Source organism: Macrotis lagotis, chromosome X, assembly GCF_037893015.1.
Source record: "Macrotis lagotis isolate mMagLag1 chromosome X, bilby.v1.9.chrom.fasta, whole genome shotgun sequence".
Taxonomy (NCBI): Eukaryota; Metazoa; Chordata; class Mammalia; order Peramelemorphia; family Peramelidae; genus Macrotis; species Macrotis lagotis.
In genome coordinates, this window is record NC_133666.1 from 698,971,328 (window position 1) to 698,996,380 (window position 25,053).

The 25,053-nt window shown below is 43.1% G+C and overlaps 1 protein-coding gene and 1 pseudogene across 2 annotated transcripts in view; both read right to left on the reverse strand.

The window, feature by feature from the left end:
- LOC141497142 (uncharacterized) overlaps positions 1–10,510 on the reverse strand; it is a 50,904-nt gene extending 40,394 nt beyond the window's left edge. The window contains exon 1 of one of the 2 annotated variants that reach the window (XM_074199785.1): positions 10,402–10,510. The gene's annotated coding sequence lies outside the window, so the exon portion shown is untranslated. Of the gene's footprint in view, positions 1–1,050; positions 2,275–10,401 lie in introns of those variants that run through there. The other variant, XM_074199786.1, reaches the window with a different exon arrangement.
- A 5,998-nt stretch (positions 10,511–16,508) lies between these two features.
- On the reverse strand, positions 16,509–17,055 carry LOC141497180 (small acidic protein pseudogene; annotated as a pseudogene).
- Positions 17,056–25,053: the final 7,998 nt, after the last annotated feature.

A 25,053-nucleotide genomic window follows, 5' to 3' on the forward strand; every position in this document is an offset into this window, starting at 1 on the left:
TATCATTTTATTAAGGTTGACATGTATCAGAATATTTACAATCCAGAAATACTTCAACAGCAATTCGCATTTTTAAGCGAATTCAAACCTGTTTTCTGGGAGGTGACAGGCAAATGCAAGGGAATTTCCATTCACTTTTTCATTAATATTCAAAATGACTTACCCTGCATTAACTATTTGTTCTCTGAAAATTTGAAAGTCTGTATCCTCTGTTTCTCTATTCACACTTGCTAAAATTAGAATTAGAGAGAAAAAAAAATTTCCTTTTCAACATGAGCAATCACAGTTCTTAAGGGTAAATCTCCCAAAAGTTACAAGAGGCAAAAAAGGACTTTGATTCACAATGACCTTTTTGTCCAGTACTAGAGTGGGAGCTTGTTTGCTTGTGTCTTGCCAACCATCATCCACTTGGTCTAAGTGTTGAGCAATAAAAGAATTGGTAATGTCAATGTTTTCAAAAATATGAGCAAATATTCAAACATTTCCTTATTTCAGATCAATGGAGACAAAAATATGGAGGAAGAAAAAGCACAGAATATCAAATGCATAAAGAATTCATAAGGAACGGAAATATACAGATATGGAAACACATGGAAGAATTCAAAGCTACCATCTTCTAAGTCCCATTTTTCATATTCCACAACTATTTTTGTTTGCCAGGCCTGTGACTTGTCAATAGCTTTATAGTGAAACTGGGCAGGAAAATATGTGTGTGTGTGTGTGTAAAGTCAAGACAAAACTCCAGATCTTTCCATTAGCTCAAGATCAGTGAGAGACGAGACAGACACAGATGCAAATATGGACAGAGAAAGGAAATGACAAAAGGCAGACAGACAGAGACAGAGAGAATCCTTTCACTCTTTAGCCCTGAAAGGAAATCAGATGAATGGAACCTACCATTCGCAATAAGTCAGAGAAGACTTCTTACCTTCCTACCTCTCCTTCCAAAAAGTACTCTGTAATCATCAGTTCCCTCAGAGGCAGACAGACTAATCCCAACAGTGGCTATCAGTTTACTTCCAAAGAGTCCTGCTCACTTCACCTGCTTACCTGGGCAGAAAAGTCCCAATCAGAAGATCCTTGCTCAGATAAGGCTGGGCTAATTTGGTGGAAGCAGGGCAACTTCTCTGTCCCGTTCTTGGGGTATGGAAGTTTCAGTAGCAGTAATAAGACCAGGACTAAAAGCAACAGAGAAATATTCTCTGAACAGGAAGTCACATATTCCTTCTCATTAAATAAAGTCCCAAGCCTGGCAGGAGCCAAAAAACTGCCAGAATCAGAGAAAAGTCAAACATCTAAGGCTTGTTCTATTGAGAAAATTCCTGGAGCTATAATGTTCTGTTCTGGGGCAGATGACCAGGTCAAGTCCTCCCTCAACACCTGGAGGAACACAAGAAGACATTACCTGTGCCCACATCAAAGACAATGGCAGTGATCTGAGATCAAAGGGGGTAATTTATAAGACTTCTCTGGCTGGTAAAACTGAACTCTGTCTCTCAGTGACCTTGTGGATAGTGTCCACAGAGACATGCAGGCCCATGAAGAGTTCTGGGGACCATTCCCACTTAAGGTATCTCCAGCTAGGTCTGAACATCTGTGGCAAAAATACAAGTGGAAAGACATGTTTGGGGATCTCTGTTACTGTATCCAACAGATACTACTAGACAGAGCCCTCATGGAGGGGTTTGTGTGTCCCTATTTTAGCCAAGGGGATGCAGACTCCTGAAGCTGGCTGCTGTTTTGTTTCAGGTAGTTTGATGTAAACAGACAAGATTAAGAAAAGTTTCAGAGAATCTACAGAATTCATGTCTGTGACATTCACTGACTTGTGGAACAGGATCCTTCTTGATGAACTAACAAGTTCAGGCTTTCTCCACCATCAGAATCAGAAAATCAAAGACACTCAGGAAATAAAAATGGGGCACCAGAGCCTAACTGGTGTCTAAAAAGAGTCAATATCTATAATTCCCAGCTTTACTGACCAACATAACGAGATATCTTGCCATGCTGACATGCTCTGGGATTGCATATTTTTCTCCAAAATCTTAGGATGATGGAATTTATATGTGTAATGTTATTTTATTTTGTTTTTTCAATTGTATACAAAGGTAGTTTTCAACATTCATCTTTTCAGTTCCACATTTTTTACCTTCCTCCCTGCCCATGACATTGAGGGATCTAATATAAATTATGCATGCAAAATCAGGATCATGGGATTTAGAACCAGAAGGAACCTTAAAAATAAAGTTAATCTAACATGCGCTTTTTATAGATAAGGTAGCTAAAATAAAATGGTTTGCCTAAGTTTATTTTGTTAATAAGTAGTTCAATCTACTACCATTTCTTGGTTTGTTTTTTTTTTTTGCAAGGCAATGGGGTTAAGTGGCTTGCCCAAGGCCACACAGCTAGGTAATTATTAAGTGTCTGACACCGGATTTGAACCCAGGCACTCCTGACTCCAGGGCCGGTGCTTTATCCACTGTGCCACCTAGCCGCCCCCCACTACCATTTCTATAGTATTTTAAGGTTCATAAAGCATTTTACTTATATTACTGAATCACTGTCATAACAATCCTAGAAAACAGGCACTGTTATTACCTCCATCTTATTGATGAGAAAACAGGTTAGAGAAGTTAAGTGCTTTGCATAGGATTGCATAGTTAGTAAATATCTGAAGGATATGAACTTAAGTCTTCCTGATTCCAAATCTGACAATATATATTACATTACTGTTGTCTTCAGAATAAAAAAAGCATATTTTACATGGTCACATTTTGAATCTCTATCCATTTATGTCTTGTATTGGCAGAGGCAGGGGAACAAGGAATTCAGTTTAAAATTTACAGCAAAAGTCAATGAAGGGGCGGCTAGGTGGCGCAGTGGATAAAGCACCGGCCCTGGAGTCAGGAGTGCCTGGGTTCAAATCCGGTCTCAGACACTTAATAATTACCTAGCTGTGTGGCCTTGGGCAAGCCACTTAACCCCTTTTGCCTTGCAAAAACCTAAAAAAAAAAAATCAAAGAAAAGGGGGCAGCGAGGTGGTACAGTGGATAGAGCACTAGTCCTGAAGTCAGGAGGACCTGAGTTAGGATCTGGCCACAGACACTTGATAACTGCATAGCTGTTTGACCTTGGGCAAGTCATTTAACCCCATTGCTCTTCAAAAAACAAAAACAAAAAAAGGCACTGAAAAGCTATTGCTGGGTTTCTGAGAATGGAAATCTATGTTAAGATATTGGGCCTTGGATAGGGATGCAATGACTAAGGGGATCTTGAAAGCCTGGTGGACCAGGGCTAGAAAACTGAACGAGTTGACAAAAGAGACAGCACTAGCCTCCCTGGATATTGGAACCCTCGAGAAAAGCTCTGATCACTACAAGATAGTTACAGGTTCAGGCAAATTCAATGAAACTTAGACATACACAGCCATGATTTTAATAGCTAGGTGGCACAGTCAGGAAGACTGGAGTTTACATCCTACTGCGCAGGTACTAGCTGGCATGGACAGTCTAGAAGAGCAATGCCAGAAAACTTAAATTTAAATTCAAATTGCCTCGGGAAGATTCTGAAGCTCAGCTGGCAAGATAAAGTAGGGGCTGTGAGCGTGATTCCAATGGAGTGTTCCACTGTTCAAAGAGAACATACATATGCCTAATAGAATATTTCAGAGAACTCACATAAGGCAAGCCCTACTCACAACAAAAGAAATGATACAAGGACATCCTTCAGGTCCCTCAGAAGAATTCTGGTATTGATTGCGTAACCTGAGAGACACTAGGACAGAACTGTCCAGCATGGCATGTCCCCATCAGAGAAACTGTCTAGCTCTATAGTGAGATAAGGGAGTCTTTGTTGTAAGTCTTCTTGAAGACTTGTCAGATTGTCTCCAACTCAAGAAAAAGGCGTTCATTTTTCTCTTGATGATCACCCTCCCAGGAGACTCTATTTCCTAGAAGTGAGATGCAGAACTGGGTAAAATTAGAGGCTTAAATAGGACAAGAAATGCTGACAAGTTTTATGGACCTGGTCCATCCAAGATCATTTGATCATGGAGGCAAAGTAGAGCTGTGCATATGGCTGCCCATAATGTGTACCCAAAAAGTCCACAAAAAGGGGAAGAATGGATAATAATGATATTATAATTAGGCTGACTTCATCATAAATTCACCCAAAGCACAGCAAGGAAGGGGTCATCCAGATATCAATGAGAGAAAATCCCATTTGTGATTTATGATTCGGTATCCTGCTCTGCATTCTATTGGTTTCTTACTGACTGGTTTCTTTTTCTTTCTTTTTTTTTTTACATTTTTCAAGGCAATGGGGCTAAGTGACTTGCCCAAGACCACACAGCTAGGTAATTATTAAGTGTCTGAGGTCGGATTTGAACCCAGGTACTCCTGACTCCAAGGCCAGTGCTCTATTCACTGCACCATTTAGCCACCCCTGACTGGTTTCTATTGTATGTTTGAACAAGATGATGTGGTTAGGTCACGGTGTATTTTGGTAATCTGAAAGAAAGATTGTGGTGAATTGTGTATGATGAGGTAAATCAACAAAATTGGGTAGGAAAAGGTTCAAAGTAGAAATTATCTCACAAAAAAAACAAGGCACGAAAGGAAGAACTAATGCAGAGGAAACAGGTGGGGAGTGAAGAACCAGTAATATTGGAAATTCACTCTCATCTGGGATAAAGAGGAAAATAAGTATAATCTGAAGACCTTCAGATGTCTATTGATCTTGAAGATCAGTGAGAAAATAACAGGCTACTTGTGAGGAAGGCTACGTAAATTAAGATGACGAGGACGGCTTAAACAGCTAAGAGAGAGTTTTAGAGGTGTGGGGAAATGAGAAATAAGGAGGTAAGGTAGAAGATAAGATGCTAGGGTTAAGTTGATAAGAGAAATTGAGAAGGAAAATAATGAGTAATAATAAGATGGAGCAAAATTCACCACCAGCTTTTATAATTTTGAATGTGAATGGGATGAACTCATTCATGAAATGGAAAGAACAGAGTAGATTAAAAATCAGAATCCAATTATATATTGTTTTCAAGAAATATATAAAAATGAAAAATACAGAGGCAAAATGGAGAATTGGAGTAGAATTTATTGGTTCAGTTGTTGCAAAAAAAAGTGTTAGCAATTACGATCTTAGATAAAAAGCATTATGGACAATGAAGCAAGATCAATAATGAATCCATATACACCAATTAGTGCAGCATTTGAATTTTTTAATGAATTACAAGTGTAAAAAGCAGTATTTTAATAGTAGATGACTTTAATTTTACCCTCTCAGAATTAGAGAAATCTAACCAAAAAATAAACAATAAGTTAAGGAAATAAACAGAATTTTAGATAAACTACATTGAAAGATAGCAGGAGGAAATTGAATGGTAATAGAAAGAAATATATTTTCCTGAAAGGTTCATGGTATCTTTATAAAGACTGACCACATATTAATACAGAAAATTTTTTTTAATTTCTTTAAGGTGGGGCGGCTAGGTGGCATAGTGGATAAAGCACTGGCCCTGGAGTCAGGAGTACCTGGGTTCAAATCCAGTCTCAGAATAATGACCTAGCTGTGTGGCCTCGGGCAAGCCACTTAACCCCATTTGCCTTGCAAAAACCCCCAAAAAATAAAATAATGATAATAATTTCTTTAAGGCAATGGGGTTAAGTGAGTTGCTCAAGTCACACTGCTAGGCAATTATTAAGTCTTTGAAGCTGGATTTGAACTCAGGTTTTCCTGACTCCAGGGCCAGTGCTCTAACCACTGATCCACCTAGCTGCCCCATTACATAAAAATTTGATGGATGAAGGCAGAAAAATCAAAAGTATCCGTTTTAGACTGCAAGGGAATAAAAATTACATTTAACAAGAAACACATATTTAAAAAATTGTAAATTTAAAAACCTAGTTGTCAAGAATGAGTGGGTTAAAGAACAAATCATAAAACAATCAATAATTTCATTAGAGTGACAATAATGATATAACATATTAATATCTTCAGGAATAGGATAAGGAGTGATTACAGAAAACGTTATATCTCTAAATGTTACATCAATAAAATAAATAACACTAAAAAAATAGGTACGTAATTTAAAAAACTTGAAATGTAAAATAAGAGTGCAAATTAAACACAAAAGAAGAAACCTTAAAAAGTAAAGGTGAGAATAATAAAGTCAAAGGTAAAAAATATTGAATTAATAATTGGTGTTATAAAGAAAAACTAGAGACATTTAATTAAATTTTTAAAATGAGAAAACCAAACCAAACAAAATATTAAAAATAAAAAGGGTGAATTAGACCAAATATAAGAAGTTATTTTGTCCAATTTTATACCAATAAATTTAACTATTGAAGTGAAATGAAAGAATATTTAGCAGGGCAGTTAGGTGGTGCAATGGATAGAGCACCGGTCCTGGAGTCAGAAGGACCTGAGGTCAAATCTGACCTCAGACACTTATTAATTACCTTGCTGTGCGATCTTGGGCAAGTCACTTAATTCCATTGCCTTGCAAAAACCAAAAAGAAAGAAAAATATTTATAAAACTACAAAGTGGGGGGGCAGCTAGGTGGCTTAGTGGATAAAGCAATGGCCTTGGAGTCAGAAGGACCTGAGGTCAAATCTGACCTCAGACACTTAATAATGACCTAGCTGTGTGGTCTTGGGCAAGCCCCTTAACCCCATTTGCCTTGCAAAAAAAAAAAAAACAAACAAACTACAAAGTGCTGAGATTTAAAAAAAGAAATAGACTTATTTAAATAGACTTATTCAAGGAAAAAAGATGAAGTAGGCCTTAAATTAACTTTCAAAGAGAAAAGCACCAGAACTAGATGGATTTACAAGAGAATTCTAACAAAAACATAACATTAACTAATTCTAATATTAACTAATTTTTTTTTTGGGGGGGGGATAATAGGTAAAGTTGGAATACTACTAAACTCCTTGGAGAAAACAAATGAGACTGATACCTAAAAAGCAGCAAGAATGAAAACAGAAAAAGAAAATTATAGACCAATTTCATAATTAATTGTGGATGTAAAAATACAAAATAAAATAGTACCTAAAAGATTACAACAATGTATTCAAAGATTATATACCGTAGGATCAGCTGGAATTCTTTACAAGGAATGCAGAGATAGTTTAACTGAAAGAAAACTTTTAACATCAGTAAGAAAAGTAAAAAAAAATATATGATTGCATTAATAGATGCAGAAAAAACTTTTTATATACTTCAACATTCATTTCTATTGAAAACACTTAAAAGTATTGATATAAATGGACTGTTCCTTAATTTGATAGAAAATCATTTATTTAAAACCATCTGCTAACTAACATTGCTTGCAATGGATATGATCTAGAGATTGATTCAGTTAAATCAAGTGTAAAATAAAGATACCATTGTCATTTCATTCAGGATTGTATTGTAGATCCTAGCAATAATAATAAGAGAAGAAAAAGAGTAGAGAAATCAGAATATGAACTAAGATGATGAAAGTATCTCTTTCTGCAACCAATATTATGATTCTTGAAAAACTTCAAAGATACAAGTAAAAAATTAATTGAAACAATTCATAATTTTAGCAAAATAGCAAGATTTAAAGTAAATACACATTGCTATATAGCACAAAATTCTCTAAGACAGATAGTGGGGGCGGCTAGGTGGTGCAGTGGATAGAGCACCAGCCCTGGAGTCAGGAGTACCTGAGTTCAAATCCAGCCTCAGACACTTAATAATTACCTAGCTGTGTGGCCTTGGGCAAGCCACTTAAGCCCATTTGCCTTGTGAAATCCTAAAAAAGAGAGAGAGAGAGAGAGAGAGAGAGAGAGAGAGAGACAGACAGACAGACAGACAGACAGAATATACCCTATTTAAAATGACTCTAGGAGGCAGCTAGGTGGCAGAGTGGATAGAGCACAGGTCCTGGAGTCAGGAGGACCTGAGTTCAAATCCAGACCCAGACACTTAATTAATTACCTTGGGCAAGTCACTTAAATCCACTGCTTTCAAAAACTAAAAAAAAAAGACTCTAGACCTTATAAAATGCCTGGGGGTACTCTGCTTAACATAAATGTAAGATGAAGAAAAATGAAATTATAAAAAAAATTTATGCAAATAAAATCAGATTTAAATAATTGGAAAGATATTCTTTATGGCAAAGACAGGGAGAATATGATATAAATGACCATTTTTCACAAACTGACTTAAAAGTTCACTGTCCTCCTGCTTAAATTGCCCAAAGAAAGTCATTTTTTATTGAATTAGAAAAAAGTATTAAAATTTATATTCATAATGAAAAAATTGTAAAGGAAGGAGATTTAGTAGACAGACCTTTAAATTGTGTAATAAGGCAGGAATTATCAAACAATGTGATACTGACTAAGAAATGGAGAAGTAGAGTAGTGGATTGAGTGGACAAAACCTTATGGTAGCAAATAATCATAATAACCTCATATCTGAGGAGGGTAAAGACTTAGGTTTTTGAGATGAGAATTCATTATTTGGTACAATTTGTTGGGAGAGATATATGGCAGAAACTGGATATGGACCACTATCTCACACCATTTACCAAGAAATGGACAAAATGGATACATGACCTAAGCTATGAAGGGAGATTTTACAAGAAAATTAGAACACAGAACATATTACTTATCAGATGTAAAGAAAGGTGAATAATCTGTGAATCAAAAACGAAAAAGCAAAGTTAGATGTAAAATGGATACGTTTGATTATATTACATTAAAAATTAAAACAAATATAGCCAAGATCAGAAGGAAAGCAAAAATTTGGGTGGAAAATTATAAAGACAATTTATCAGATAGAGGTCTTGTATTGAAAATATATAAAGAACTTTGTGAAATCTATAAGAATACAAGCTATTCCTTGATATGAATGGACAGTTTTTCAATGATAAAATTCAAACATTTGATAGTCATATAAAAATGGTCTAAATCACTGATCAGAGAAATGCAAATTAAATGAATCTCAAGGTATCATTTTACCTATCGTATTGGTAAAAAGAATAGAATAAAAAAGTGATAAATGTTTGAGAGGATGTGGAAAAAATCAGTAATTCATTATTAATGGAATTATAAAATGATCCAACCATTTGAGAGGGTACTGTGGAATTATACCCAAAGAGTTATTAAACGACTTATACTTTTTGACCCAACAATCCCACCACTAATTCTTTTTCCAAAGATGATTATAGATAAATGAACACCATCTCTATGTTCTGAAATGTTTGTAGAAGCTCTTTGTGGTGGCAAAGATCTGGAAACTGCAGGGATGTCAATCAACTAGGGAACAGCTGAACAAGTTGTGGTATTATGATTGTGGCAGATTTTTACTATGCTATAAGAACTACTAAATAGAAGCATAGATACAATAAGTAAATCTAATCAACTTGGATCTATGCCAAAGGGCTGTAAAACTGTGCATTCCTTTTGGTCCATCAGTACCATGGTCAGATCTGGACCCTAAAGGAATTAAATGGAAAAAGATCTATTTGTTAAAAAACATTTTTAGCAGTTCTTTTTGTGGTCGTTAAGACACAGAAATCCAGAAGATACTCACGCATTGGTGACTAGCAAAGCAAACTGAGGTATATGATTGTGATGGAACACTATTGTGCTACAAGAAGCGAAAAGCAAGGGGTGCAGCGGATAGGGCCCCGGCCCTGGAGTCAGGAGGACCTGGGTTCAAATCCGTCTCAGGCATTTAATAATGACCTGGCTGTGTGGCCTTGGGCAAGACACTTAACCCCACTGCCTTGCAAAAAAACTTTAAAAAAAATGCAAAGCAAGATGGCATCTGCACAAAGTGACTAATATAGAAATGTCTGACCTAACTGCCTACAAATAATCTTTATGAGACCATCATCTCAAAGTGGGGCGGCAGAAGGGGGGTCAAATATAAACATGAACTTCTAAATGTTTAAATTGTTTCACCATGTAATTGGGAAAAATAAGATGTTATGTTTTTACTTAGAAAAGCCCCATGAGAGCCCTGGGAAGGCCCGTGTGACCGAGGCAGGAGAAGGGCAAACCTGAACCCCATGTGTGCTCCGGCCTCCGTCGGGGGGGGGGGGGGGGGGGTTGGTGCCGGGCACACACAGGTCCCGGGGGTGCGGCCCCTCCGGGCGGGCAGAGCTGCCCCACAAGGGGCGGGGGGCCCCTCGTGTCCTGGGCCGGGGCGGAGGGGCTTGGGGCCCCGGGCGGCCTCCGGCAGCGGAGCTGGGCACAGGGCGCCGGGCGTCCGAGGCCTCGGCGCAGCTTGGGGTGCGGGTCCGCCGCGGGGGCGCGGGCCGGGGGCAGGTGGGGGAGGGGCGGGGCGGGGGCACGGCGGGGCGGGGGCACGGCGGGGGGGCGGGGCGGGCGCGCTCCGTCCGGACCTACCTGGGGGCCGCGCGCGCACCGGCGGCTGCAGGGGCGGAGCGGCAGGGAGGCCGCGGCGGCTCGGCCAGCACTTCCGGCGGCCCCGGCGGCGCGGAGCCTCTTCCTGGTCCCGGCGGCACCTCCCGGCAGCGCCCGAGGCCCGCCCGGCGCGAGGACTACAAGTCCCAGCATGCCTCGGGCCCCGGCCCCGCCCTCCGCCGCCTCCTCCACGGCCGGGAGCCCGCCTTCCGCCCAGCCCCCCCCCCGGGCGCCAACCCCCCCCTCCGCCCCCCGGGGGCTGGAGCCCCGCCTCGGAGGAGGCGGCAGCGCGGGGCGCGGGGGGCACTGGGGGCGCGGGGGGCACTGGGGGCGCGGGGGCACTGGGGGCCCGGGGCCCCTGGTCTGCAGACCCAGCGAGGGCTAGGGGGCGGGGCCCCCGCGGCCAGGAGCCCGGATGGGGCGGAGAGCGCGCGCTGAGGGGCGGGGCCGCGGAGGAGGGTCACGGGGTCAGGGGGCGTGGCTCCGCCCTGGGGGCGGCCGGGGCAGCCGGGCCTGAGTTCAGATCCCGCCTCGGGCACCTCCTCGCCCCCTGGCCGCGTGGCCTCGGGCCCGGCCGAACCCTGGCCCAGGGCGGCCCGAGCGCGCCCGGCCCGGGGCTCCTTCCCGCTTGTTCCCAGGCCGCAGTCCCGGCAGACCGCGAGCGGGCAGGCCCCAGGAACGGCGGCCGAGGCCGGACACCAACGACATCTTTAATTGCCATGATTTACCTTCAAAGAATAGAAAGGGAGCAGCCCGGGGCCCCGCGGCCGGAGCGCCGCCCGGGGGGCAGCAGGACCCGAGTTCGAATCCGGCCTCAGCTGTGCGCGTTTGGGCGACCCCCCCCCCCCCATAGATAAAAATAAGAACTGGTTCTAGAGAAGGGAGGCAAGGCCCTTGTGACTCTCCTGGATTGGGGGCTGAACAGACGGGGGTCTCTCCACAGCCGGGATCTCTCTACAGCCGGGGCCTCTCTACAGCCAGGGGTCTCTCTGCAGCCGGGGGTCTCTCCGCAGCCGGGGGTCTCTCTACAGCGACAGCCGGGGGTCTCTCTACAGCCGGGGGTCTCTCTACAGCGACAGCCGGGGGTCTCTCTACAGCCGGGGGTCTCTCCACAGCCGGGGGTCTCTACAGCCGGGGGTCTCTCCACAGCCGGGGGTCTCTCCACAGCCGGGGGTTCTCCCTACAGCCACAGCCGGGGGTCTCTCTACAGCTGGGGGTCTCTCTACAGCCGGGGGTCTCTCTACAGCCAGGGGTCTCTCCACAGCCGGGGGTCTCTCTACAGCGACAGCCGGGGGTCTCTCTACAGCCGGGGGTCTCTCCGCAGCCGGGGGTCTCTCTACAGCCACAGCCGGGGGTCTCTCTACAGCCACAGCCGGGGGTCTCTCTACAGCCACAGCCGGGGGTCTCTCCACAGCCGGGGGCCTCTCTACAGCCGGGGGTCTATCTACAGCCGCAGCCGGGGGTCTCTCCACAGCCGGGGGTCTCTCTCCGCAGCCGGGGGTCTCTACAGCCGGGGGTCTCTCCGCAGCCGGGGGCCTCTCCACAGCCGGGGGTCTCTCCGCAGCCGGGGGTCTCTCCGCAGCCGGGGGTCTCTCCGCAGCCCGGGCCTCTCCGCAGCCGGGGGTTCTCTCCACAGCCGGGGGTCTCTCTACAGCCGGGGCCTCTCTACAGCCGGGGGTCTCTCCACAGCCGGGGGTCTCTCTACAGCCGCAGTAGGGGGTCTCTCCGCAGCCGGGGGTCTCTCCGCAGCAGGGGGTCTCTCTACAGCCGGGGTTCTCTCTACAGCCCGGGCCTCTCTACAGCCGGGGTTACCCCAGTCCTTGGGAAGCAGCACCCCAAAGAAGAGGGCCCTTCATTAAGTAAAATAGGACAGTTGCCTGACAAGCCAGGATCGGGGCTCTGCCCTAGGCCCAGCCCCAAACACAAAGGGACCTCACTTTACACACAATCAATCCAAGAGGACTAATTGGTTCAAAGGAAATAATAGAACACTAGGAAATCTGATTTCTAATTGGATAAAAGATTAGGGATTTCCCAATTTCAGGAGAAAGGGCAAACACCTGCAGTTCTCTGAGTTCAGCAAGAGACGGTGTCCCAATCTCCCAAGTGTCTATAAACAAAGGAAAACGGGAAAAAAACTGAGTAGTTGCTGTTGTTGAGTCATTTCTCAGTGCTATCTCAGTGTTGGTGGCCACTTTTGATGTTTTCTTGGCAACGATCCTGGAGAAGTTGGCCATTTCCTCTTACTCCTCATTTTATAAAAGATCTAAGGCAAACAGGGTAAGATGACTTAACCAGGGTCACCCAAGTGAATGAGATTGGACTTGAACTCATTCTGGGCCAAGCACTTTATCAACTGAGGCATCTATGTGTCTCCAATATATCAGGACAGGGACAGTTTTCAGATAGACATAGGAATTAGGTGAGATGCACAATAGTAGAAAACCCCTTTGGATCCGTTTGGTTCCTTGTCAGCTTCACAGATGTCCTTAGGGTCTCTAAGCTAGCTAGAGGGTGGCCAATTGCAAGCCATGTGGAGCTAAGTACAAGCAGTACAATGAGTTTTATCTCAATTCCCACAAAAAAATAAAGTCGTTCCCCCCCACACACCCCACAGAAATGAGACTAGACACACAAATGAATAGAAAGGGGCCTATCTGGCTCCAGAATGAGGCACAAGACAGAGGCAGTGGGGTTTACTCACTTACCACCACTTGCTAATCTCCTCAATTCCCTCAGTTTCCTCATTTGGGAAATGAAACTCATGGGATAGAAAGTTCAGGAGGAGTTAAGATTCCAGATTGGAGAGGAAGGAAGACCAGGATGCTCTCAGTTTTTTCCCTCCTTATAATGGTGGTTCTGGGAGGAAACAGCCAGAGAAGGAGTCACAGGAAGAAAAGGTACTTCCAATAGATGAGTGCCAAAATTTGAGTGAGTTTCCAGGAGAGAGAGGTTTCTGGGGCTTTGGAGTCAACATTCAGGAGGAGAGCCAGGAAGCTGAGATGTTAGAGGTGAGCCTTCTCTCCCATTTCTTTGTAGACGCTGTATTTAGTGTAATTCCTCACATCGTAGGCTTGTAGGTGCTTGTGGATTGACTGACAAGATAGTCAATAACCCATTCAATCTCAGGACTAGAACTTTCTCCCTCCCAACTCCATAGTAAAATGACAAGGTCATGACTTTACAAGCAGGGAGGGAAAAAAGTGTCGTATATAATTCCAAAAAAAAAAAACCCATTCGTTTTTCATATAGACATGAATGACAGGAAGAGATGGAACGCACTCTTCTGAAAATCTAGAGAAATTAGAGTTAACTCCCATATCCAAGACCCCCAAACTGAACATGCTTCTCAAGTAACAAAGAGGAACATTTTAGAGCCCACAATATTTTAAAGAATTGGGGGAGCAGCTAGGTGGCATAGTGGATAAAGCACCGGCCCTGGAGTCAGGAGTACCTGCGTTCAAATCTGGTCTCAGACACTTAATAATGACCTAGCTGTGTGGCCTTGGGCAAGCCACTTAACCCCATTTGCCTTGCAAAAAAAAAAAACCCTAAAAAAAAAAAGAATTGGATGAAAGCCCCAGTATTAAATCAACTTTTAAGAGGGAAACTCAGTAAGACCACAGACATTTAAATTCCTATAACAAGAGAAAAAGTATTTCGAGGTGCTAAGTTCTCTGAGAAAAATAAAAGAGGTCTTTATGAAAGGAATATGAGTGTAAATGGAAATTTAATAGAAATATGAACCCTGGACATGGAGCCAGGTAAGACCTGGATATGTATCCTTGTATTAACAGTAGGAACATTTGAAAATGCAAATGGGGCAGCTAGGTGGCGCAGTGGATAGAGCACCGGACCTGGAGTCAGGAGTACTGGGTTCAAATCCAGCCTCAGATGCTTAATAATTACCTAGCTGTGTGACCTTGGGCAAGTCACTTAACCCCATTGCCTTGCAAAAAAGAAATGAGACCTTTATTAGAACTCCCAGTGTTTCCCAGCTTTCTAGCTTTCCTTCTTATTTTGGCAGCATTGGTTTTTATTAGTACAAAAGTCATCACATATTTTGTCAGAGGTGGCAAAAATTAACTCGTGACAATCCTCAGCTGAACTGACCTTTGTGGGAATCATTTGAAAAACTTAAACTGGATTATCTTAAAGTTAATTCTAAAGACAAATAAGACTTGTAAGAAGGGATGGGAATGTTACCATCTCTATATACCTTCTGTGCTAAAACTCCCACTACATTGCCTTCCTTCTCCACTGCAAACAGAAAGTGAATAATTAGGCAGGGACTTAGGCAGATGATCTTATGGCCTGGATAGCCTCACACTGTTCCTCAGACAGGCAAAGGGAGTCAGGGATTTAATATTGAAGAGCCTTGTACAAAGGGTGATCTAAAACAGAAAACTCAGGTATCCAAGCCCTGCAGTACCCAGCAAGACCCCAAAATGCCCTTACTGTCTTTTGGAACATTTGCAGATTGTCTTAATTTGGGAGGGATCAAGAGAGACAGAACCTCGGGATGCCAGGTGTCCTAGAAATTTCACAGAGGCCTGCCAACACTAGAGTCTATCTCAAGAGGCTTCATGACCATTTACAGCTAGAAATGTGAGAAGCTCCACAGCATCTTCCTCTCCTGAGCTAAGATTGGGGAGCACAATAACATCATCCAGACATTGAAGGAGTACCTTTGGTGGGACTGCCATAATAATCTGCCCAATTTCTGTAGGATCTGTGACCCATAAGTGAGGTGGGACCTTACTTAGCAAGGGCCTGGGATTCCCCCCTGTCGGACTGGGGCAGCAGAGACAGAGCTGCCTGAGGAGCTAGGGAAGCGGGCCAGTGAGCTAATTTACAACCAGTGGGAATGAATTTAAGCACAGTGGATAAGGACAGAATATCCCTACTGACAAGGAGCTTTAGGAACTAGGAGGCAATTATGCTGAAAATTGTCCTGTCCCAGAGTGAGTGACCGAAAGGGGAGTCATTTTACATGCTCAGAAAGGTTTATTAGACACCCCTAGCACCGTCATGCTCTCAGAACTCCGAGGACCAGGGGAGCAGATGTTGTCAGGATCCAGGACAGATAGGGTTGCCTCAGTGTCCACCAAGGAAGGGATGGGGTGGCCCTGCACTATCCTAGGCACTTCTCCCAACTGGGAGACTGGCAGACATGGGATAAATAGGGACTGAATCCTGCAAACCTACCTCAGAGCATCCAACGTTTACTGGTTTCTAAAGCTTTGAGATGGAACTTACACTGGTTTTTCCAATATCCTGGCTTTCTGCAATTATAACGGACTCTGGCTGCGTGATCCTCAGCCTGCCTCCTAGGGACAGGCAGGTCTTGGATGGGGGCTGCCAACTGTCCAAGTTGCATCCTGTTTTGCTGGGATTTCTCTCTTGTCATTGACTTCCAATTCTTTCTGCTCTATTACATTTTGACTCCATGCTAATTCCACAATGAATTGAGGGTGTTTGTTCTGCCAGTCTGGCTGACTTATCTTAATATTTCTTGACAGAGAAGGTTGCAGATTGCTAATAAGAGAGAAACTGAGTCTGTCCTCCTTTTTTATCATATCTTAAGCCGGAATTTGCATCAAAAGCCTCCCTAGGTGATCAAAACATTGAAATACTGTTTCATCTTCCTTCTGAACTGTACTTTTAATTTTTGAAAAGTCTACTGCTTGGGGAAAGGCCAAGGGAATGGCATCAAGAAGAGCATCCCCTAATGCTCTACCTTCGACATAAAGCCTTTCCTGATCTGTACATGCTCCACAATCTGTTTTTTGGAGCTCTTCAAATGTAGCTTTGATAGCTACCTTTTTTTTTTTAATGTGAAAGGAAGCTGGGAATCATATTTATTTGTCTTTTGTACAATGTAACTCTTATATTTTACAAAAATGGATATAATCATGCCCATAAAATTGTAATCCATGGCATCTGAGAGCAAACACTCTGTGATTATTTAAAAGAAGGGCCTTTTTTAAACTTATAATACAAAGGTCTGTGCTAGAGAAGCAGTCCTCCACTGTGCATTATAACAATAAGGCTTACTTTGAATACAAAGACTGATCACACATTCAGAGTTAGGAACCACCGGATTTAACAAACATCATTTTGTAATTGCTCTTTGCATCCTTCTTAGCTTTGGGGTCCTCCACTTCCTCTGGCTGTTGAGCAGCTTGTAGTTCTTCAGCACACTCCTCTTTCTCAGACTCTGAATCAGTCTCAGAGTCCTCTGGACTTTCAGGGTCAGGTGAATCATCATCGTCATCGTCATCATTTCCAGCAGCATCACCTTCCCCATCAGGATCCTCTAACTGAAGCCAAGTCCGCAATGTCGTCGATATCTCCCTGATAATTTTACTGTCCACACTCTGTTGATCCTGTGACTCCGGTTCTTCATTCATTTTCTTATCTTCTTCCCCTGTTCTGAAGCGAGATGTTGACCTATGATCTCCTATAACAAGTCGGCCAGTGTGTTCTTTCTTTCCAGCTCCCATTAGTCTTAAGAACTTTTGTTTTCTCTCTTCATTGCCCAGATCAGCTGCCTCCCGATCTAGCTCCAGTGTCGTGGTCAGGGGAGGCCGAGCGCTCCACGCCGTGCGGGTGGGACTCCCTGGCCGCGCTCATCCTCCCGCCGACACCGCCCGGCGCTCTCCTCCGGAGCCGGTCCCCGGAGCCGGTCCCCGGAGCCGGCCGCGGCAGCCCCGACTCAGCGCCGCTCAGGAAGCGACGGCTACCTTTCTGAACCAATTCTTTTCCTCTCCTTTTGCTACTAGGGTTACAGTTAACTGGCAAACATGTGGGATTGCAGGGTGATGGGATTGCCGTGTGACCTGAGGTTGGTCACTAAAGCCGATGGAATTTTTACATGGAGCAGGACAGTCTTCCTTTAATGCTTGTAATTCACCCCTGTCTCATAGTTTAACTTAGAATGTGGGGAAGTATGAAGGTTCCCATCAGGTCCGGTCTGTCCTTCTCCCTCCTCAGGCTGAATGACCTGAGAACGTGGCCTGTTTGCTGCCTTTAAAGGGGGGGTCCCAACAAGGTCAGGCTTCAAGTTTTCGTCTGGAGCTGGGGAACCCACAGTTCTGGGGAATGAGATCTTTCAGGCAAACAAAGGAGGAGCAGGAGCAGAGACGTAGGAAGGAGCTGGACTAGAAGAGCATGAGGAGGGGACAATGGGCTACACTGGAGACTGGGAAGAGGAGATGGGATAAGGAAAAGAGGAGGCAGGAGGGGAAGAGTGAGCGGGCCAAAAGGGAATGCAAGAGTTCCCAGAACTGTAAGAGGGAGACGAGGCAGAAGTGCAAGGAGAAGAAGCTGGAGGCCATAACAGCCTGACAGTGGAAGCAACATTTGGGGAAGAATGTTGAGGGCAAACAGAAGTTACAGTGGGAGAGGAAAAGGGAGGACAAAGGGAGGAAGGGTTAGAAAAGTGAGCAACAGAAAAAGGAGGCGGAGCAGGCAAGGAAGAGGCAAAAATTCCAGAGGGAGTCCTATTAGGGAAATGAAGGAAACTAGAAGAAGAAACAGGAGTAGCTGAATGGGAAAAGAAGAGAGAACTTACTTGAAGAGCCTGGAGCAGACAGGATTAAACCAGGATAGGAAGAATGCTGAAAAGAGACCTAACACTGCAGCTGAAGGGGGCAGAGAAACAGTGGTTTCCTTAAGGTTTAATAGGGCAGGGGGGCAGCTAGGTGGCGCAGTGAATAGATCACCGGCCCTGGAGTCAGGAGGACCTGAGTTCAAATCCGGCCTCAGACACTTAATAATGACCTAGATGTGTGGCCTTGGGCAAGCCACTTAGCTCCATTTGCCTTGCAAAAACCTAAAAAAAAAAAAAAAAACCCCAAAAACAACAACACAAAACCAAAACAAATAGGGCAGGGTACCGAGGGATGTAATCTTGAGAAGGGAGAAAGGACAAAAAGTATGGAGGTGGAACTGAAACAGGAGGAAGCTGAGAGATTGGAACCTTCGAAGCAGAGGGAGAGGCAATGCTTCCTGCTGGCTCTCATGGCAGGGCAGAGACCAAGACCAAAGGAGAATCAGAGGCCAAATCAGACAGGAGGCTTTTAGCATCAGTGGTCTTATTGGGGGGGGGGGGGGTAAAGGAGAAATTTCCCTGTGAGGCTTTCTCAGCTTTTCTTTCCCTTTCTAGCATTGTGGGATATTATACTAAATAACTGGACACAGTAGCCAGAAGTCTGCCTCCCTGCTTAAGAAGTATTATTGCTAAGTCTGAGATTCTTAGACAGGCTGAGGACATTCTACTGGACTTCCCAGTGACTCTCTTGGTATCACATGCAGTTGAGGCGCCCCTTACCTCCCATTACACTCAGCTTGAACTGGCAAAGCTTGAACCCCAGTAGTAACATGTCCCCATGTTACTCTCAAGAGGCTTAATGCCCTCAACCCTGTTGAGTTTCTCGAGATTACCCCTAGTTTAGAAACAGATCTGTGAGTAGTGACCACGACTCTGATCCTTCTGATCATGACTGTCTCAATTCTGAATCACTTACTGACTCATAGAAATCTCCATCCTTGATGCAGACCTCACAGTGTTCCCAGTGGCTCCTGCCTGAGGAACCATGACAGTACATTGGTTTCTGGCCATGGAATTACTACAGTGATTGAGGTATTACAATCTGCTCCTCTGCCCTCTGCTCATTCACTCAACAGGCTGAGTTGGAAGCAGTTGCTAGAGTCGGTGAATAAGGGAAAGGAGTGGCACATGATTTGGGGATGTTGTGGAAACAAAGAAGATTTTTAAACTCCACAGGACAGCCCATTAACAATAGTGAGCAAGTCTCTAGGCTTTTGGAGTGTCTGCTTCTCCCTAAACAGGCGACTGTTATTAAACCTGCTGGCCATTCCTGTGACTCCACTCCTGAGGCTAAGGGAAATATGCTAGCTGACAAGGCACAGAGGGAGGCAGCCCTGTCTTTCCCAATTGCCCTAATGATCTCCCATCCCCTACCAACTGCACCCCCCCCAGTTGATTTAGTAGTTTTGACACAAGCACAGGTTTTGAACTCCCCTGAGATAATATGCCAGTGGGAAAAATGAGGGTGCATCAGAGATCAGGAGATTGGATGGTGGAAGTATTGGGTCCAGAATTGTTCTCCCCGTTCAATCGCATTGTCCATTACTGCATTGTTTGCATTATTTTAGTCACTGGGGAACTGATTGGCTTTATGAGCTTGATTCAAAGCATTGGTGGGGGATGTCAAGGAAGGTCACGGAGGATGTAGTCTCCAGATATTCATTTTGTCCCCTATATAATCCTTCCAAACCTTTTAAACCTCCTTTGGGCAGATTTCCATCCCCCTCCTCTCCTTTTAAAATTTGGCACATTGACTTCATTCAACTACCCCCCCCCATGAAGTGAGTACAAGTATGCATTAGTCATGGTATGCATGTTTTCTCATGGGCTAGAGGTTTTCCTCTGATGGTCTGCAACAATGGGAGCTGTTAAGAGGATTTTATGTGAACCTATTGTTCCTTACTGAGGAGCTCCAAGGGAAATTCACAGGGACAGGGGACTCATTTTACAGGCAAGAATCTTAAAAAGATCCTGGAAGCCTAGGGAATCCATCAGCATTTACATTGTGCACATCATCCCCAGACCTCAGGGCTAGTGGAAAGAACAAATGGATACTAAAAGGGCTGTTAAGGAAGTTCGCTCCTGACTGCAAAGCATCTTGGGTTCAGGTGCTGCCCATTGCTTTTCTTGCATTAAGCTCCTGACCTGTGGGAAAAACTAAGCTCTCTCTGTATGAGACTGTTGGAGGGAGACTGGCATCATATTGTCTCCAAGAGTACTGTGTTAAACTCAGTCAGATTCAGCAAGTTCAAGACCTTGTTTCTCAGTCTCATTCCTTAGGTTTGCCTAATGAAACTAGCCATCTTATCTCTCCTGGTGACTGGGTATACTGGAAGAGACACTGAGGAAGCATTCTTTGGAACCCCATTGGCAGGGTCCCTTGCAGCTATTATTACTAACTCCACTGCTGCTAAGTTCCAGGGCGTAGATACATGGATACATCTGTCTCATCTGAAAAGTACCTGTGAACCAGAGTGGACTTCAAAGCCCATTGGTGATCTTGCCCTGCAGGACCAGAGAAGATGACAGCAGAGGTGGACAGCATTCCTAAGACTCAGGACCAGGCCTGTAAGACTTCAGCTGTCCTCCACACTTAATTATTAAGCCAAAATGGTGGTCCCGTCTCACCTCCCCCACCTAGGTGGGATTTTGTGATACTTTCTGATTAGCTTACATCTTTTTCCCGTGAGTGAGGGATCAACACTGTGGGAAGAAAACCATCCCTCCTTTTATATAGCAAAACACCCCATGTGCAAACTCAGTCAGAAGGCAGCTGATTTGTTTAACCTGTCTGGCCATTGGTCATATGCCAGTCCTCTGGGAGCCGCAGCTGGTTGTCCTATCTCCCACTGACTAGGGATCTATGAAGTTGGCTGCACAAGCCCAGGCACGTGGAAACCTAAAGTTTTCTGAGGATTCATCACCTGACCTACCACTGACCGCAAAAAGAACTTAAGAGTTTGGGCTGAATGCCCCATTCTTCTGAGGAAGATTAAGGGACAATCATATCTCTGTAGACTCAAACACCACTGTGGGTGAAGTTTATTTGAAGGTTAACTGGGCCTCAGCCGGCTTCCCTGCTGCTTTCTGTTATTTTGCAAATCATACTTCTGGAGTTCCTATGGGGAGCCTTGACCCAGCCCTCTGCAATTATACTATCTGGGTCTCTCCAAGGAGACCTTTGGCATTATAAGTAAAAAGAAACATTCATTTTTCACAAATTTGGCCTATGCTTGGCTTTGGGGGCCAAATACTACTCAAGGGAGGTTTATTTCCACAACTTTTGATAACGGTAGGCCTGCTGGGATTGGCCCTACACCCTGCTCTAGCAAGTTCTTTCTCATCAATAGTAGCTATGATGCAGAGAATCATGGGCATGGGAAATACTGAAATCAATTGGAAACAAATTTTATAAATATTTTGTTTGCATTGCTGCAAAAAAATCTTCCTTCTTCCTTTATCATTCTGTTAAAATTTTCTGTCTTGACCTTCTTTAACCTAGATCATGGTCTCTTTTAGTAAGAGGTAGCTGGGTTGCAGCACTGGAAACAACATCTGAGACCACACCTACTGAAATCTGAGACCCTTCAACTCCTCCCTAAAAGTCAAACCCTCCAATGTGGGACTAGGACCATTCCCAGGTCACCACCTCTTCCCATTGACCCTGAGGGGGGAATTTAAGGAGTCCAGCCTCTCTTTTCTCCAAACTTCTGCTGAGTTTGGCAGCTGGCCTGACAAGATTAATTATCAATCCATATGGATTTTTCTTTAATCTCTTTTTAACCTTCCTGTTACTTTCTTTTGTGTTGTAACTTCTTTGAATAAATCTCTATTTTCTTTTTACACCTGCATTCCTGGGGCAAGGAGCGATTCTTCACAGGCAGAATATCGAAAAATTAGCAATAGCTGTATTACTGGGACTTGCCAAAAACTGTGGCCTGAAAAGATGGAATCAAACTGTTGGGAACATTGTTGAAGTTACCTTTGGGCAGCAAAAGGGTATGAACCTGTTCCCAATGGCATAAGGAGTAATCCCTGCTTAAATCCTTCCATGGGAATGATTCTTTCTCAAAGTTCACTTCTATATAATGATACCTGGAGGGATTTACTTCATCCCATGTCTCCCCAACATAGACTAGTCCCCAGTTACATAAGGACCCCAGGCACTATCTCATTTTCCATTTCCCTGCCATCCTCCCTAGGGATGTTCTCTATGTGCAACTCTTCTCTCTATGAGACTCTCCCTCCTCAGTGGTCAGGATTGAGCACAATTGTCTGAGCAGTGCGTAACCTGTACTATGTTCCTGGGGATATCCCCACACTGTTGCCAGTCCATGATCTTATAGCCACAGAGCCTCATCCCTCAGTCTGGCCAGTTGCCCTCTTTGTGTTTTTCCTCTCCTGTGGCTCATCATAGGATGTGCCATAGTAGCCACGGGAGTGGAAGAGGGAGTGGCTGCTTTTGTGAATTCACAAGTGGTCTACAAGTCCTATCTACAGAAATGGCTGATATGAATGATGACTTAGCAGAGCTGGTGAAGAATCTGAATGATGAAGTCAACTCCTTGGCAGGAGTGGTATTACAAAATCAATGGGAATTAGATTTCCTTCTAGCAGCTGAGAGAGAAGTCTGTGTTTTCCTTGGTGAGCTTGTTTTTATGCAAATCAAAAGATACAGGATAGTATAGAGAAGTTTCAGAAACAGGCCACTCAATTGAGAGAACTTGACATAAAAATGTCAATGTGTGAGTGTTGCTGGGATACTGATTCTCCTTGTCCTCCTTTGTGCAGTGAGATAAGGGGTGGCTGTAGCTGCTAGAAGGTGTACTACTATGATGAATGAGGTAATTCCATCTGTACTCATATCACATGAGATGGAATGGATAAATGACCCATGGCCAAATGAGGAATATTTAAAAGAACTTCCCTTTAAAACCTCTGAAGAAATGTAAAGTTAAAAAGGTCCTCTTTATTTCTTCTGGTCTACAGGTGGCATTATGTGCCCCCTATGACTCAAAAAAAGGGGGGAATTGATATAAGATTTAGTATGATTGTTAGTATAATGGTATAACAGTAGTTTTGCATTTTAAAATATGGTGGTAGTAATTCTATAATAAACATATTATGAATAATGTTCTCAACTATGTATATATGTATGTATGCACATATACATATATATATATATAATATCAGGATTTACTGTACTTTAAAATTTTTCATTACTATTCATTATTTCTTTCTTCATTTTTCCTGCAAAGATATTTCCTTTGTATGTGATGATTGTTACATTTTAATTCAGAACATCTATTTTTTATATATGCAAGTGTTGAAACATATTAATGGAAAATTCTAAAAAAAATCTTGTTTCTATGTTATGTATTCAAAACCTTTTGCTGTAAAATGACCTGTGCAACATGGATACCATTTTATGATTTTTCCTGTAATATTCATTGTTACCACTACACTATCATAATCAAAATATGGCATTATTTCTGATCCTTTAATCTATGAAGTTTAGAGATGAATCTCTGTCTGATTGTAGGAAATTGCTATGCAAAGATTTTTATGGGAATGAAATTGACTTTCTATCCTAAGTCTGAAATCCAGGTATTAAAGAAAGATGCTGGTAGGCCATAGTCCATAGAAGCTGGAAAAGAAAAAATCCCAGAAGGGTTTGTTGAAATTTATAGGTGAGAGGTTTATTGGGATAAGAGTTGAAAGGACAGCTTTTCAGTATGATCTGAGGTTGGATTCTTTCTGACTCAGTTTCCATGAATGTGACTTTCAGAAAAATGTCTCCCACCTGATGGATTGAAGGTCTGACTTGAGGCAATTGGCTACCTACATGAGTGTCACCTAGAATGGACATCTAAAATACATAAGGAGCCATTGTCCTTTCTTTCATGTCCCTGATGTTTGTGGTAAATTGCTAAAAATCAAGTCAGACAAGCAATATTAAAATCAGGTATAGAAATTTAAGTGATTTGGCCTACCATTATCTAAAATTCAAATTGACTGTCAAATTAGTGTGCTTTGTTATCATGTTTACTGTGAAATCCTAATTATTATAGAAGTTTATTCATCAAGATCAAAGAAATTTCTAAAACTTTATTTCCTAGTAATGATGATCCTAAGTTTGATTTGTTGAAAATATTAAAAAGTTTTAACAGAAAAGGAAAATCTCTACAAGTAATCTGGATTGAAGAAATCTTTGAATTTATATTGTAAAACATAGAGCTGTATCAAGTGTTACAGAAGAAATGAATCTGAGGGGCAGCTAGGTGGCATAGTGGATAAAGCACTGACCTTGGAGTCAGGAGTACCTGGGTTCAAATCTGGTCTCAGACACTTAATAATTACCTAGTTGTGTGGCCTTGAGCAGGCCACTTAACCCCATTGCCTTGCAAAAAAACCCTAAAAAAAAAAAAAGAAATGAATCTGAATCTCTTTGTTATTTTGTGGTATGATTTATACAATCAAAAAGGGATTGCGCAGTTTTGAATCTCTGTAATTTTTTAAAATTGTGATTGTATTACTCACTTGTATTGCTGTTATGGATCTTACATTTATTTGCCCGTGGTTCTTAGAAAATCTAAGTCCCACTGATATATTATTTTCCCTCCAATATATACATTATCTCCCTAAATTTTTATATGATTGATCTACAGATGACACCAAGATGTGCATCTAAAGATCAAAATGAGGAAATGGTTAATCTGATATACTTTAATTTAGAATTAAATATTTCTGATCTCTATTTCTGATCAAAAGTTGCTCTATCAGTCTCTAAGTGAGGTTTGCAAGTCTGGAGTGCTCACCTCTGCCTTTCACAAGGTCGGTGTCTCTAGTTATAAATCTGAAGGTAGGTTATGTCTGTGTGAAATAGCCTAGTGTCCTCTGATTGCATCTGCAAGGTTGGCTTTTAAATTGTATAAATAATCAGAGTAAATAAAGGCCATCCTGAGAAAGCAGGAAATTACTTTGGTTATCTACATGAGGCTGAATAAATTCTTATACTT